General features: G+C 57.8%; 1 protein-coding gene across 2 annotated transcripts in view; it reads left to right on the forward strand.

Moving 5' to 3' along the window:
* Nucleotides 1–289: 289 nt before the first annotated feature.
* Nucleotides 290–15394, forward strand: part of CXXC5 (CXXC finger protein 5) — a 34585-nt gene continuing 19480 nt past the window's right edge. Inside the window, exon 1 of one of the 2 annotated variants that reach the window (XM_064276966.1) lies at nucleotides 290–727. The gene's annotated coding sequence lies outside the window, so the exon portion shown is untranslated. Of the gene's footprint in view, nucleotides 728–834; nucleotides 891–15394 lie in introns of those variants that run through there. The other variant, XM_003404534.4, reaches the window with a different exon arrangement.

The raw sequence follows: 15394 nt of genomic DNA on the forward strand, positions 1-15394 counted from the left end.
ATCCGAGCCTGGGCCGATCTCATTAGCACGCGGGAAAATCGAGACGCCACGGCTGCGGCTCCGGTCTCAGAGCCTGCGGCGTCCAAGTGGCCAGAGCTGCGCTGGGAGAGAGGCGGAGGGAGGAGGGAGGGGAGCCAAGGTGGGAGGGGGGAAGAGGACGGAGCGGAGAGTCCGGTCCGGGTTTTGCCGGCAGCCCCCGGGCCGCGTTCAGAGCTCCTGCCCGGGCGGGCGCGCGGCGGCGGCAGAGGCGGCGGAGCCTGAGCGGGGATGTAGAGGCGGCGGCACTGGCGGCAGCATAGGCGGCTGCGAGAGCAGACACCCGAGCCGAGCCAGAAAAGCGGCCGAGCCTCGCGCCCCGACGCCGGCCCCGCGTCCCAGCCCTGCCCAGCCCGCGCCTGGCCATGCGCGCCGCCTGCTGAGTCCGGACGCCGCACGCTGAGCCCTCCGCCCGCCGCGCCGCGCTCGGCTCGGGGGTGATTAGTTGCTTTTTGTTGTTTTTTAATTTGGGCCGCGGGGAGGGGGAGGAGGGGCAGGTGCTGCAGGCTCCCCCCCCTCCCCGCCTTGGGCCAGCGGCGGCGGCGCGACTCGAGCCCCGGACCCGGGCACCGCGGGAGCGGAGCGCACGGCGGCGGCGGTGCCCGGAGCGGAGCGCAGCTCCTTGCCCCGCCCCTCCCCCTCGGCCTCGCGGCGGCGGCGGCGCTGGCGGCTTGGACTACTCCGAGAGACGGTAGGTGTCGGGCCACGGCCCTCCCCCGACCCCCCCGGAGGCTGGCCCCCTCCCCTTCCCCGCCTCCCTCCTTCTCCTCCCCCGGGGCCCGGTGCGCGGCCGGGGCCGGAGTTCGCTGCAAGTCGGCGGAAAGTTTGGCGGCGCGGGCTCCCCCGAAGTTCAGGTGCGGAGAGCCAGGGATAGGGAAGGAGGGGCCCGTGTTTGGGAGGAGTGGGGGGCCCTAGTAGCCTGATCTCCGGAGCCCCGGGACTGGAGCCCTAGCGCCGGTGATCGCTCGGCGGTCGCTGCTATCCCCAAGCCGCAGTCTGCTCGGTCGCAGATCACTGAGTTCAGACAAAAAGAGGGGTTTTAGGGTCGGGGACGGCGGGTTGGGCGCCGTGGAGTGGGGCCGTGGCTCTCCCTGCGGGTTGCCGCCCCCTCCCCAGTTACTTCAGCTCGCTGGTGCTGGGGCGGCAGGAGCCCCAGGTCCTCACCTTCTTGTGTTGAGCGGGCGCTCAGCCTGCGGGGGCGACTGCTTGGATATCTCCGGCGCGCACTCTTCTCATCAGAACCCCACTCGCAGCCTTGTGTTTTGGGGGCGACAGTAACTGCTTCGAGCGCCCTCGACCACGCGTGGCTGAGCCTCTGGAGGAGGCGGCGGCCACTTCTGCATTTTTCCTCCAGCTCCTCGCCCCCGCTGCCCGCGGGGTGCCTGGCGGGCTATTCAAGTTTGACCTTTTTTTTCCCCGTTTAAGTATCACCCCACCACCACCGCGCCCCGCGGCCTCCCTTTCCCTTCCTCCGCTGCCTTGTAGAGTCTTTCGAACTGTTTCCCGAGCCCCGCATGGGCCAAGCAGTGTGCAAGGCCAGGGTGAGAGAATGGGGGTGTTCCCCTAGCTGCGGAGCTGGAAGGAGGTGGGTCCCAGACTTCTACCACGCTGCCCTGGCCCCGAATTTACCTCTGAAGTTCGGACCCCCCAGCGCCCCTCCCCTGCGCATCCCCGAAGCGAAGGGCTGAACCACCCCGAGAGGAATGTGTTAATTTTCTCACTGGGGGAAGTTGTCTTCGCCCGGAATGGGCTGCTTTCCGGCGGGGAGCGCGGGGTGCGCCTGGCTTTGTTTATTTGTAGGATCTACAGAAATTGAGTGACCCCGGTTTTTAAATGGGGGGCCACCTACGGAACCTGTCAGAAGAGCTGAAGCGCCCAATGGGGGAGCAAGATCGCTTTTTTTTCCCGACGGGAATGGGAAGGGGTGCGCAGAGTTGGGCTGGTGCCCCAGGGTTGCGAAGACGCACCGACAGATTTGGGGGGTTCTGTAGTGAGTCATCTGGAAAGACCCGCTCCCTCTCCACGCCCCCTGCGACGGGGGTCTAGAAGATTGGCAGCCGCGCCCTACTTTGCCCCCTGGACCCTGGGCGGTCTGAGAGCCGCATTTTCGGATTACGGGGGGAGGGGGCTGAAGGGAGGTCCAGGGTCCCAACATCTTGAACCTCCTCGCCTACCTCCCCCGCCCCCCGCCCTCCCGCCCGCCCATCCCTTCGTTTTGGGCTCTCTTTAGAGTCCTTGGTTTTGTGGTGGGCCCAGTTCGCCCCCACCCCCGCATTGGCCCAGGAAACGCTGGAGAAGGGGGCGTGTGTGATCGCTCAGCCCTCGCCCCCGCCGGAGCCGCCCCAGGGCCGCCGGCAAACAGAGTCCCTTTCAAGTTTTCCGCTGGGGCCGCCTGGCGGGGGCTGCGAGCGGACTTGTTTGGAGCGCGATTTGAACGCCCGGCGCCACCTCAGCTGCCCCGGCCCGCGGGGGCGGGGGGCGTCCGTCCTTACAATTGGGAGGATTTAGTTAGACGTTTTTAGGGGATGTATTGGCTTAAGCTTGAGCTGATCCTCCTCCCGAAAAATCCCGCTACCCTGGGTTCCAGCCGCCACTGGAAACCCCGGGAACTGGGACCCGAAGCCCCTTCCCAGATCTCTTTTTGAGAGCTGTATGGGGAGACTGAGGCTAGTGCTGCCGATAACTGCGTAGTGTTGATTTAGCAGTTTCCCTGGATGAGACTCAAGCAGGAGGTGAAGGGGGGGGGGAGTGGCCCGCTCTGCAGCTGTCACCCCCCTCCCAGAACGGAAATTGTCCTCTCTCCTTGGAAAGGAGGGGGGGGGTGTCGTGTGATTTAAGCCCTAGGAAGGGGTGGGAATAGCTGAGGGAGGTTGGCCTATGAATCTTCAATCACCAGGGGTTTGGTAGAAACGCACCCCCCACCCCTGTCCTGGCAGGAGCTGGGGCTCTCCCAGAGACGCCCCTAGTGGGGCTTGTGCCTTCCTCTCCCATGCCACCCCCTCTTCCAAGGTGGGGACCGAGGTTCCTCTGCAGAAGACAGACCCTAGGCTGGCTGGCTGTCGGCTGGGGTCTTATTTATGTGTGTATTTGGTCCAGGCTATTTTCCCGGCTCAGCAGGTGACCCTGGCCTAGGCCTCCTATCTCTCCCCCGACAGAGCCTGTTGACTTACCCGTGGGCCAGCGGCCTCGTCTTTATCATGTGAGGCCTGGAATGTCCACAGGCTGGGCTTGGCTAGGGTGGGTGTGGGTGGGGGAAGGGGAGGGGAGGGGAGGATTCTGCATCCAAGGCCCAGGCCGGCACTGTTCTGTGTTTTGTGGGCTCCCACTGGGATCCCGAACTCCTTGCTGCCTCTTTATAGCTTTTTGTCTGCCTTATACCCATTTGGCCACTGTGAAACTAATGCCCATAGGAGTGTGGAAGGGCTGCATCTGGGTAAGGAAGGAAGTCTCTGGGAACTAACTACTCCACCTTCTTAAAGACCCCACCTAGTTATTTATAGGAGGATGGACTATACCTGTAAAGCTTACTGGGGTGTTCCTGGGAAGGTGGAAACGGTGTGGAATGGGCTGAGGTCAACTGGCTTTCCGGCGTGTGGGATGAGGTGAAGGGACTGAGGGAGATACAGGTGACCGGATACAGGCCTGATAAATGGGATGACAATTAAGTCAGAACTAACTCCCTAAGCATGCTGCCCCAGAGTGGCTGTCCCTTTGGCCTTTGCCCTCTAACCCCTTCTCTGGAACATGCTTTAGTTGGCCAAGGATGGGGGCGCTTATTGTTATTACTGTTATTATTGTTCACTCTTTACATGTAATTCATGCATTCATTGGCCCAATATGTACTTGTGAGAACCTACTGTGTGGTCAGTCCCTACCCTTTCTGGGGTGTAGAAACGAATCCCTCAGTTCCTGCTCTGGAGGTAGGCCCAGGGTGGAAGCTCCGCCTACTGTCCCACCCCCTTGGGCGCTGATTGGAGCTTTTTCTGGGGTTCTCCCTCTCTTATACCCACCAGCCCGTGGCATCCTAGCCGTGTGTGTGCGCGCGCGTGTGTGTGTGCGTGCGCGTACGTACTGCCCTTGATAAGAGTATTAATAGTTAACTCTCACTCATAGCTGGAGCTCACCAGACCACAAAAAGCCTCCCTGGTTACTCACGCGCTACTGCCCAACAAGAATATCCCACTAAAGTTTTTTTCTGCATTCTCTCTTACTTCCTCCTCAATTCTCCCTCAACTGTGAGTTCACCCTCCTAGGATGCAGGCAATAGGAAAGGACTGCCCCTACAAAGACCCAAGAATCTCCAACCGCTCCACCTGCCCTAAAGTCAAATGCAGTGTCAGCAGACAGGTGGGGCTGTGTGTGGGTACTAGTCTGTTGGTCAGGGATGTGGGAGTCTGGGTGGTGTGCGTGCTTATGACTCTGGACATGTGTATCTATAAGTTGTGCATCTGTATCTGTGGATCTCTGTGTTGTGTGTGTGTGTCTTGGAGTGTGGGAGTCAAGTATGCATTTGTGAACCAAGGCATGTGTACCCGTGTATCTAGCAGTGTGTGTATCTGTGCGTGATGTGTGCGTACATGTGTGTTTGTGAACCTGGGAGTGTATATCTGAAAGTTGGATATGTCTCTGTGAATCTGGGGGAATGCATGTATTTTGTGAGTCATACGTACTTGAGTTTTGGGGTGTGTGTGTTTTGTGTATGCTTGTAAATCTGGGAATGTCTTGACTCCCTGAGTGGTGTGTATCTGAATTCTGAATGTGTGTGTGAATCTGGGAGTGGGCATATCTGAGCGGTGTGGGCAGTGTTCTCTGTCAGTCTATCTTCCGTGGCTTGTGTCTGTGGATTTCTCTGTCTGTATCTCTGTCTGCCAGTCTGTCTTTCTGAGTCTCTCCCTCATTGGTCGAGGTGTTGAGTGTGTGTGTAAAGTATCAAACCTTTCCCACCTGGTCCTTCCCCTCCCCACCCTTCCCTGGCAGTAGCTGGGCAGCCTCCCTGTCTGCCTGATCTGCCTGCCTGCCTGCCTGGTGGGAGTTTTGGAAGCCTTGGAGGGAGACAGGCTGGGGCCAGGGTGACAGCGAGTATCCACAGCGATGGCAGCCTGTGATTACGGGAATAAAAGGATTTTAAGGTCATGGGTTTTTTTTCTCCTGTTGTTTGGTGTTTTTTTTTTCCCCTTGACGGAGCCCGCAGCAGCAAAGGGCTAGGGCGGTGTCTACAGGTTGGGAAGTCTGTCCCCATGGAGTGTGCATATGTGGGGTTTACCTAGGAACATGAGCACATAAGCAGAGCCTGTGAGAGGGTTGCACCTGTCTGCGTGCTCTCCATATGTGTGTCCACAGGGCCGTTCTCTGGGGAGAATTCCCAGGAAGATTTCTTGCTTCTGGGTATCATGTGGAGCTGGAACCCTGCAGCCCTGTGTGTGCTAAGGAGCAGTCTGGCCCCAACCCTTGCCTGCCCTCTAGGCTGAGTGTCTCTGGCCAGAGATTGTCTGGGCCTAGTCACCTAGGCCAGGCCACATCTCAGGGTGTCAGTGCCCCTGGCCTTGCTCCAGCCCCTGTAATTGCATTCTGCTGCCTAATCCTCCGCCAGCTCAATTAGATCGCAAATTCTTCTTCATTTCCTGCCTCTGATGCTGGCCTCCCTCTGGGCTCACAGGGCCTGGGAGGGTGGGGATCCAGCCACCCCCTCTGCCAGCACTGGGGGGCTCTGGAGGGGTGATTTGTTCCTGGCACACTGGCCTGGGAGCTCAGGATGGAACCCTGGGGACCAAGGGGACAGGACCCCACTGGCCTTTTTTGGGCCAGCGTCACTATTTCCATCCTGAGGGGATGGGGTAGGGGGCTTGTATTACCTGGTACTGGTGCTCTGGGTAGGCCAGGTCCCTGTACACCACCTTCCCCCTTTCCCCACAGACTGCCCTCTTCCTGTGCACTTAGCACTTGCTGGCCATCACCCAGCACAGCAACTGTGACCTTGTATCAGACTTTTTCATGTCGTTTGTTCTGGGGCTCAGTCGGACCACTGAGCTGCCCTCCTACAGGGTTCTCCTAACTCCGTTACCCCCCACCCACACAAGTATATATGAGCACTGGCTCTAGAGTCCATCAGACTGCCTCCAAGTCTTGGCTGTGTCACTGTCTACTGGATGTGTGACCTTTGGACAGATTGCACTATCTCTGTGAACCTCAGTTTCCGTGTCGTTAAAATGGAACAGTAAGAGTGCCTGGCTCACGAGACCATTTTCAGATGGACACAGGGCTCATCCATAGTCAGCATTCAATAAAAGTTGGCAAGGACTTCATATTCCCCAGTGAATAGGAAGAAAAGAACACTTCATACTTGGCATCTGTCTCTGCTCTGCTGATTACCAGATGTGTGACCTTTACTTTGCCCCTCTGAGTTTCCCTTTTCCCGTCTGTGAAATGGGCACAATGGTAGGGCTGACCTCACAGTGGGCATGGGAGGATTATCTGGGATAATGCATGCAGGTGCTTGTCCCCAACTGCCCATAGCAGATTTTCAGTATATTATTTGCCCACTTCTTGCTTTCCTCACACCAAGCCTGGGGTGGGGCAAGGCTGGTGAAGACACAGGCTCAGGGCCAAGGGGACTGGCCAAGGTCATGTGGCTGGTGATGGGGCCAGGGTAGGGTGAGGGGGTGGGGGATGACCTGCTGGTTCGCTTGCTCCTTGACTCTCTGGTTCAGCTGAGCCAGGAGGCACAGCCTTCCCTCCCCCAGGCCTCTGCGGAAGGTGGTGGCTTGGCTGATTTTTTTTTCTGGGAAAGGGAAGCTCAGTGTCTACGCTCTCCTTCCCCAGGAGGCGCCGTTGGCAGTTGCTATGCTGACAGGCCTCCTGGCCTTGCTAGGGTGGCTGGCAGCTCTGGAAGGCCGACTGAGCACAGATCAGCCAGAGAGAAGAGGGACCCGCAAAGGTCTCCCTCCCATCACTAATCCCCATGGCCCCTCCTTACCCCTCAGCCTGTCCTTTCTATCTACAACAGGAAGACAGAAAGGAGCCACAGCAGGAGGGGATCTGGGCAGACTGGCTCTGATGGAGGTGGGGAGAGCAGGCCCAGCCAGAAGTGGGGAAGCAGCTCTCTGTCTCAGGTCCCCCACCGCTCCCTGGCTAGTCTCCTGCTTGCTGTGACCTCTGTCACTCACTGGCCTAGGGTCTTTAATATTTCATGGCCCTTCAAGCCAACCCCCTGCCCCAGCGCACACGACCCCCTTTGTCTGCCGGCTCCCCCCCAGGGCATGCCTATCGCTGAATTACTGACACACAAGCTGCCTCTGCCTTCCCCCCAACTGGCCCCCACTGTGCCTGCCCATGACACCCTCCCTGTCGCTCGTGACCTGCCTCCCCCACACCTCTACTTCTCATACCCTCTGTCTCTCCTAGAGATTCTCCCCCCTTCTTTGACATCTCTGACCATCTCCCTGCCCTTTTCCTCCATTTTCCTCTTTTGTTGGCCTCCTCGTTCCCAACGGAACAGAAACGCGGCAACTGGTCCGCCTGCCTGTCCGCCCCCAGGGTCCACCCCTTCCTGCCCTCCCCCCAGCTGTGTCGGCTGAGAGAGCTGGTTTTATTTATTTTTCTGTTTGTTTGGGAAGAGGGCAGTGGCGGCTCTGGGCCCTGGCTGCTGCACTCTGCCTAGAGTGGCAGGCAGGCGGGCCGTGCTGGCCTCCCAGGAATGTGGCTGGGACGCCCCGCTCTATATTTACTCCCCTCCAGCTGCTGGCCCCAGCAGGGCAGAGCCAGGCCTGCCCGGTGGCCCCGGGGGAGCCCTGTACCCGCCCTCCTCTGTCGGGCAGACCCCACATGGCCCTTGGGCCCACCATTCCCTCCCATGCCCGTGACCTCCCCTGACCTTGTGGACTTGCCCAGCCTGCCAACAGGAACACTTGTGTGCCATGCAAGTTCAAACATAAAGTACAGGCACTGGGGTTCTGATTCTTGTGGGGTAGCACCTGGTGCCCCCTAGCTCCCACCCCCCACCCCCACCCAGGGACCTGGTCTAAGCCTGTAATCTGGTGGCCAGAACTATGCAAAGCATCTTCCTGGGCCTCTCCCCACTGGGCCTGGCCCCTGCTCCTGCCAAAGTCCCCTCAGCGCCAGTGGCGGAAGGGTGGGTAGGGGTGGGGAGTGGGGGGCCTGAGCGGGCTTGAAGAACTGTGTTCCCTGCATTGCTGCCTCTACCCCAATAACTCACCCTTTGGTAGACCCCTCAGGTCCCTCATACAGCGCACAAACATGTATACACCTAAGTGCTTGCACATACACGTGTTCAGAAAGATCCCCTTACTAATGAACACACGCAGGGTTGTACCCTCCTTGGAGGCGGGGCCGTGCCTCGTGTCATTGGTTGCCTCATTCATCATAGGAATTTTTGAGCCAGGCTTGCTGCAGGATGTTTCAGTGCCTCTTGCCCGTACCCTCAGTGCCTGGCACCAACTAAATCTTAGAAGAGCTTTAGCTGCTGCTGTAGTTAATTGCTGTCTCCCAATTGTTACTACTACTATACTAATACATCGTAACAATGGTTATAATACTAGCTAACTCATTCTAAACCCTTACTGGGGGCAGGTGCTTTGTTCACCTTATTCACTTCCTTTAATCCCGACTGTAGCTCACTGGGTTGGATGCTGTTAGCATCCACACATATAGGTGAGGAAACTGAGGCTTGGAGAGTTTATGACTTGCCATTGACAAGTGGGATTTCGGGACCCCTTGTTGGGCTGTGAACGCTGTGAGGGGAGCCAGGCTTGGGTCTGCATGTGGTGTTCCCGGTACCTTCCATACTGCCTGGCAAACAGAAAGGACTCCGTGAGGCTCCTCTAGCCCCTGGCAAGGGACCTAGCATGTGGGAAGATGGATAATTTGGCTAGTTGGGTGAATGGATGAATGGCTGTGGGAGGGGAGCTCTCTCAGGGGACATTGGAATGGGGGATGTGCTGGTGGACAGACAGGTATGTGGAGACCCACTGGCCCTGTGGAGGATTTTTGCAAGTGAGATGGGGAGGGGGCAAGGCTGAGCGATGTGGCCAGAGACCAACAGGTTCCTGGAGCAAACACTTGGAGCAAGTCATATTTTCTCTCTGGATCTCAGTTTTTTCATCAGTCAAATGGGCTTAGGAGCCTTTGCCCTGGATAGCTTCCAGCTGGCCTGGGCTGCGGCTGGCCTGGGAGTCTGGGAGGTAGAGTGGCTGTGGCGGGAAAGAGGAAGCAGTGGGTGGTGAAGACAGGAAGATGAAGCGTGGAGCTTGGCTTGGAACCTGAGAAGTGGGAAGACCAGCCCTGACCTGACACCTGCGCTCCCTCTGAGCTGCAGGGTGGGGGCTCAGGCTTTCAAACCCCCACTCACCCACTCTTGCTCCCCTAGGGAAGTGTGTGAACTGGGCTTCTTTGATGTCTACAGTGTCAGTGTCTGAGGTGCGAGGAGATAGCCTGTCACCCAGGGCTAGACCAGCTCCATCTCTAGGCCCGTAGCCCCCTATCCCACTCCCACAACCCCGTGACCAGTTCCTGTTAATCCTGATGAGAGACCCAACCCTTCCCCCTCCTGACTCACCTCCTCCTAAGCTAGGTGGGAAATTGGTTAACTAGGCCAGTGGGCTGTGAATCATGACTCCCAATAGCTCCCTTGCCTTCCTAGAGGTGTCGGATCTTGGTGGCCTAGAAATTTTAGAGTCACAGGATTCTAGAAGCATAGAATGCTTGAGTGGAGGAATTCTTGAGTCAGGATTCTTGGCCTGGTGGGAGTCTAGAAGCACAGAACCGTGGGGTTTTATTGCTGGAAGGAAGTGTAAATTGTCTTGACTCGGTCTCCTTGTTTGATGTTAGGGGGCACTGAGGCTCTGAGGGAAGGACTTCCCTGAGGTCACAGAGCCAGCCTGGTACCCTCAAGTGATATGAGCACAGGCAGAAATGCCAGTTCTGCCTATAGCCTGCCCCCTCTCTGGAGATTCAGCCCAGGTAGGGAGTATGCTGTGGGTCCAGTCAGGTGGCAAGAGGATGCCGCTGGCCTGCAGACACAGGAGCCAGGAGCGGTCCTCATGGCAGTGCCCCCCTTCCCGCCCCAGCCTGCTGCCCACGCTTCCCTAGGCACCAGCGTGAGGAGGAAATGCAGGCTGTTGCTTCCAGCAACAGCCGGCAGGCCGGGCGGCTTCCCAGCTCCCCCTCTGACTCATGGCCACGGGCAGCTTCCCCCTCCCCTGGGGGCCTCAGCAGCCCCATCTGTGCAATGGGGAGAAGGAGGCTCTTCCCCACAGTCTGCCTTCGCAGAGGCTAGAATTGGGGGACTCTTCGAGACCACCGTTAGGCTGTGGGAGAGTTGAGAGAGTGGGCTGGGATAGCCAGCTGGGCATTTGGAGCCAGAGCACCAGGAGGTTCTGCTTGGAGTCAGCCTAATACCTCTAGTAGTCAGGAGGAGTGAAACTGATTCCTAGGACAGAAAATATGGTGGGAGGTGAAAGGGTTCAGAAGGGACCTGCAGTCAGAGTCTTCTTCAGGAAAAACACTAAATGGGAGGCCTAGCTCTCTGTGACCTCAGCAGACCCATCTGCAGAATAAAAAGAAAAAATACAGGGGGTTATTTCACAAGGACATGCATTCAGTGTCTAGTGTGCCTGGATATGTGGTGGATGCTGGGGATGCTGATTGAGGCAAATGACACGGCGGTGGTGGAGGGGGGCTCCTTGACTGCACATGAGGTGGGGGTGTGATTTGGCCTAAGGGCTGGCTCTGGGAGAAGAAATGAGGTGGGGGGAGGTAAGCGAGGCAGTGTCCAGCGGAAAATCCCAGCTGTTGTCAGGAAGTGTTTCCTCCATGGTCTCCTGGGATGGTGGCAAGGCCAGCAGGAAGGAGAGCAGTTGGGGGCAGACAAGGCCCCCAGCTATGCCTGGCAACTGGATGGGTGTGCCCCTTACACTGCGGGAAAGCAGGAACACACCTCCTATGCTTTTAAGCTGGGCCTGTAGTGGGGGGCCAGGACTGCCAGGAGGGGCTGGGCTGCAGTCCAGATTTCAGAGCCATCCCCAGGGGTCTCATGATGCCCTCTGCCCTGTCCTGAGCCACACCAGCAGATGCTGTTTCATCGGTTGAGGCAAGTGGGAGGCCTCCGGAAGGTCTCCTGGGAGGTTCCGGGGGGCAGCGGGGCCTTCGGCAGCTGCCACCCAGCCAGAGCTGGGTCACGGTGGCCTCCCAGGCCCCTCGGCCCCCTAGGCCTGGGGGTGGGGGGTGGTGCTTCTGAATTGGGATGGTCCCTCCCACCCTTACTCTCTCTCCCACTGTTGCCCACTAAGCTTTCCCTCCCATCCCTGGCTGCGTCTGCAGAGCCCCCCGGGGAAGGCAGAGGAGGAGGCGCAGCAGGCTCAGAACAGCGGGTGCCTGTGCAGCCAAGTATTTGTGCGAGCTGTCAGAGACATACAGGCATGTGGGGAATTTGGTGTGTGTGGGGCTGAAGCAGTGGGGCTGGGGGAAGCAGCCGGGTGGGCAGGCGGGAAGAGGGAAGCTGGGGCTGCCTCCTCTGCCTGTGGAGCCCTGTAGAGACCACCACTTTCTCCAGTCCAAGGAGGGCTATAACAGGGCATCTTCCTGCCTGTACCAGTGCAGAAAAGGGACTGGCTGTGATCCTGGCCAGAGTCTGATGATGATGCTGACACTAGGGAAAGGACGCCCTGTCGAGGGTCCCAGAACCTGGCCTGGAACAGACTCTTGGGTGGACTGTTGGCGTATGGAGCCAGGCAGGAATCCGGGCTGTGCCCAACTGTGGCCTCCAGGAAATAGCAGCTGTCATGCTCCCTGCCCCACCCCTGCTCCCCCACCTGCCCCCCCTCAGCTTGGCACAACTTGTTTCCTGGCCAGGGTCCTGCCGGGGCAGATTGGAGGAGCCTGGTGTTGCCCAGCCTGGGCAAGGAACAGGCAGGTTGGAGGGGGCCATGTTTATATGCCTAAAGGCACTTGAAGTGCTGGGAAGGGGCTCCCCCAGCCATTCTTTTGCTGAAGCAGGTTGGAGTCACTTAAGGGGAGGGCTCTGAATTTCAGCCCTGATCTCCCTAGACAAAGACCCCAACCTAGCCACCTTTGTAGTCTGATCTCTGATAGGATGTTTTAGGCAGCGCAGGGCTCAGAGTTAGTACTAAATTTTTCATAGATGAGAGCCCAGAGAGGAGGGTACAGTGGCCCAAGGTCACACAGTAGGCTCCACAGCCTTCTCCAACCCTCACGTGGGTGGGACCAATGGGAAGAGGTGAACATTGGGGTTTTGCTAGGATGGGGGGCTATATTTAGTCCTACAGTGCCCAGGGGCCCCTGGAGCAGCTGTTTGCGGGTGCAGACGGAGGCCTTGAGCTGCATTTAGTCTGCACAGAAATATCCACCCCCACCCCCCCACCCTTCAACTGGCTGGGCAGCCAGGCTGCGGGCTTGTCCCCTGAGGGGCAGCTTGCCTGGGCCTGGCGGCCGTCGGGACAGGCAAGATGACCCGATAGGCTTTTCCCAGCTCAGGTTTCGATGAAACAGGAACCGGAGCTGCAGCCTGGGCCGTGGGGGCCAGGGCAGCCGGAGCCTGGGGGCCCAGAGCTGCCTTCCACACCTCCCTTCTCTTCCTCCTCCTCATGTAGAGAGTCCTGGGGAAGCAGCAGGTTATTTATCAAGCCAGCCTCCCTGCTGCGTCTGCCTGCGCCTTCCCTCCCCGCCCCCCCCCCACTGCCTTGCGCTGGCGGCGGCTGCCGAGCAGGGTGAGCTGGGCGAGTGGCGGGCGGCGGGATTAGCTCAGGAGACGTGAGTCACCCCATCCCCAGCAGCCCCCACGAGGCCCTGCGGCCTGGCAGGCAGAGCTTGCACTCACGCACTCCATGCACGGCACACCCGGGGCACACACTCAGGACAGACATAGTCACTCATAGTATGCATAGTTGCACACGACTGAGCATATACACTGACAGGCATGGTTCAGACTTGGTCACATACAGTTTGTGCACAGCTTCAACATGGTCAGTCAGGAAACTCACTCACTGTTGTACAGCTCCAGCCACTGGTACACACAAACTGGCACACACATTGGCCAATGGATATATGCTGTCACACATGAGTGTAGACCCTTGGAGGAGGCTACTCTCACACCTACTGACCCCACATACTACTCCATCCTGTCACAGGCTCAGACAGTCATCCTCAGGCCACAGCTCACACCTAGATGACGCCATAGAGTGAGCGAGGAGCACCAACACAACAGAGCCTGGTGTGTGCACGTATGTGTGCACATGCACACACACAAATACCTCCTGTAGGCTTACACCAAGGAGGCCCAACCCTTGGCTATGTGGAGATGAGTTCTGTAAAATAGGGCTGGATGGTAGAGTCTAGTCTCCAGACTGACTTGGCCTTACCTGAGGGAAGAGACCTAAGGATCAGGCTTGAAAGTGTTAAACCCACCTGCCCTCCAGTAGCTAGAACTATGGCCCAGGCAGTGGTGGGTTGGGAGTAGATGCAGAGGGATGCAGAGAAGTTGAGAAGAGGAAAGACCCAAGAAAGAATGCCATAGAAAATCAATTTCCCCTGGAGTGCCAAATGGCCAGATGTGTTCCCCACTCACGGGGTGGGGTCCTTGGGAGATTAGAGGTGCGAGAGATTGGAGAACAAATGAGACCCCTTCGATTGAGTGGGTTGTGCCCCAGGATAATGTCTGCCTGCCTTCCCTGCTCACCCTGGGACCTGCTTTTCTCTGTCCCTTTGGCTCCTAAGGCCCTTATTGCCCCTTTTCTACCCCCATCTCCCAGTAGCCACCAACCTGAGACTCAGAATTTGGCCCTTGCCTCTGGTGCTTAGTCTACTGGCCTGCAGAATGGGTACAGAGCCAGCCTGAGTACAAGGGGATGCTGCTCTGCGTGGCCTGCTAGCTTGAAGCGGGGGAGGGGGGTGCTTTCAGGGGACCGCTAAGCCTATACTGCCCCCTGGGGCCTGCTCTCTATGAACTGAATAGAGTTGGGGGCATACCCATTTTTCAGATGAGCGAATTGAGTCTAATGGGGATGACTTGCCTGTGATCATGAAGGGCTTTCACAGTCCACTTAATACCCAGACTACAAATAATTCTAGGCCTACAGGATTGAGACAGCCTAGCAGGGGTCAAGGGGCGGGTAGCTGTAAGGACTGGGGCCCAGGTGGGCTCCCATCTCCTGGCCATACAAAGTTCCTCCATAAAAGCCCTGGACAGTAGTTGAGGAGAGTGGTTGAGAAGCTTCTCAAGGAAAAGAAACCAACAGTGGCCAGTCAGGAACCATGGACTTGAACTGGACAGGTCTGGGTTCCAAACCTCGCTTGGGTGCTTCCATGGGCCCGTCTGTCAACCTCTCTGATCTTTTGCCATCTATAAAATGGGTATGAGGCTCAAAGTTGCAGGACCTGAAATAGATGTTGGGGTGTGGTTCTCACCAGTCTTACTCTGCCACACTTGGATCACCAGGTGAGTTCACCCGCGCCCCTACCTGTCTGCTCCACCAAAGCTGGAATTTTTCTGAAAGGGGGACTCCCCCAACGGCTCCTAAATTAGAATATTTTGAATTTAAACTTCTCTGGGGTTGTTCTCAGATGGGAATTCTGAGGAGTGAGAGTGAAGTAGAGCTGGCGAGGAGCGGATGGGAGTGGCTTGGACCCAAGGCAGAGGTGGACATTCCTGGGGGCTTCACAGTCAGGGAGGAAGTGAAGAGAGCCAACCATAGTTGCTAGGCTTTCTTTGTCTCGCAGTCATCAACAGTTACACGTCAAGGCCACAACAATTAGACTTGAGAAGGGACTTCCAGGTGGCAAATGGGGCCTTCATGGGGTGGTGAGGGGTATGGCACCTGCCTGTGCAGTAGAGCTATCAGGGGGCTGCAGGAGATATAAGGAGTGGTGACAAAGAGAGGGCAGAGCTGGGGGGCCAGGGAAATGGGAGGAAAGGCTAGCAGGAAGTGCAGGTGGGGTCTTCCTGTGGTCAGAGAAGGGGGTGCATGCCTGGCCATCTGGGTGCTGCCCTCTTTGTAGCCTTCAGACTCCTACCCCTTGCTCATCTCCCCGTGATCCTAAAGGTTAGAATGCAGGAAGGATGCTCTCTGTTTGGGGCTGGGGAAACTGAGGCACAAAGGGGTACCTCAGAGCCATAGGAAAACAACAGAATTAGGGCCACAACCTAGGTCTTCCAACATGCTTGGGCAGAACTGCCCTTGACATTTGCTCTTGACGACGGTAAAAATAACAACACAGCTATCATTTATTGAGTGCCTACTGGGTGCTGATCCTGCACTGGGAGCTTCACATATGTCTTCTGCAGGGCCGTGGCGAATGGGGCTGTCATCATTTGTATTTCACAGATGAG

The sequence above is a fragment of the Loxodonta africana genome, chromosome 2 (assembly GCF_030014295.1).
Source record: "Loxodonta africana isolate mLoxAfr1 chromosome 2, mLoxAfr1.hap2, whole genome shotgun sequence".
Lineage (NCBI taxonomy): Eukaryota > Metazoa > Chordata > Mammalia > Proboscidea > Elephantidae > Loxodonta > Loxodonta africana.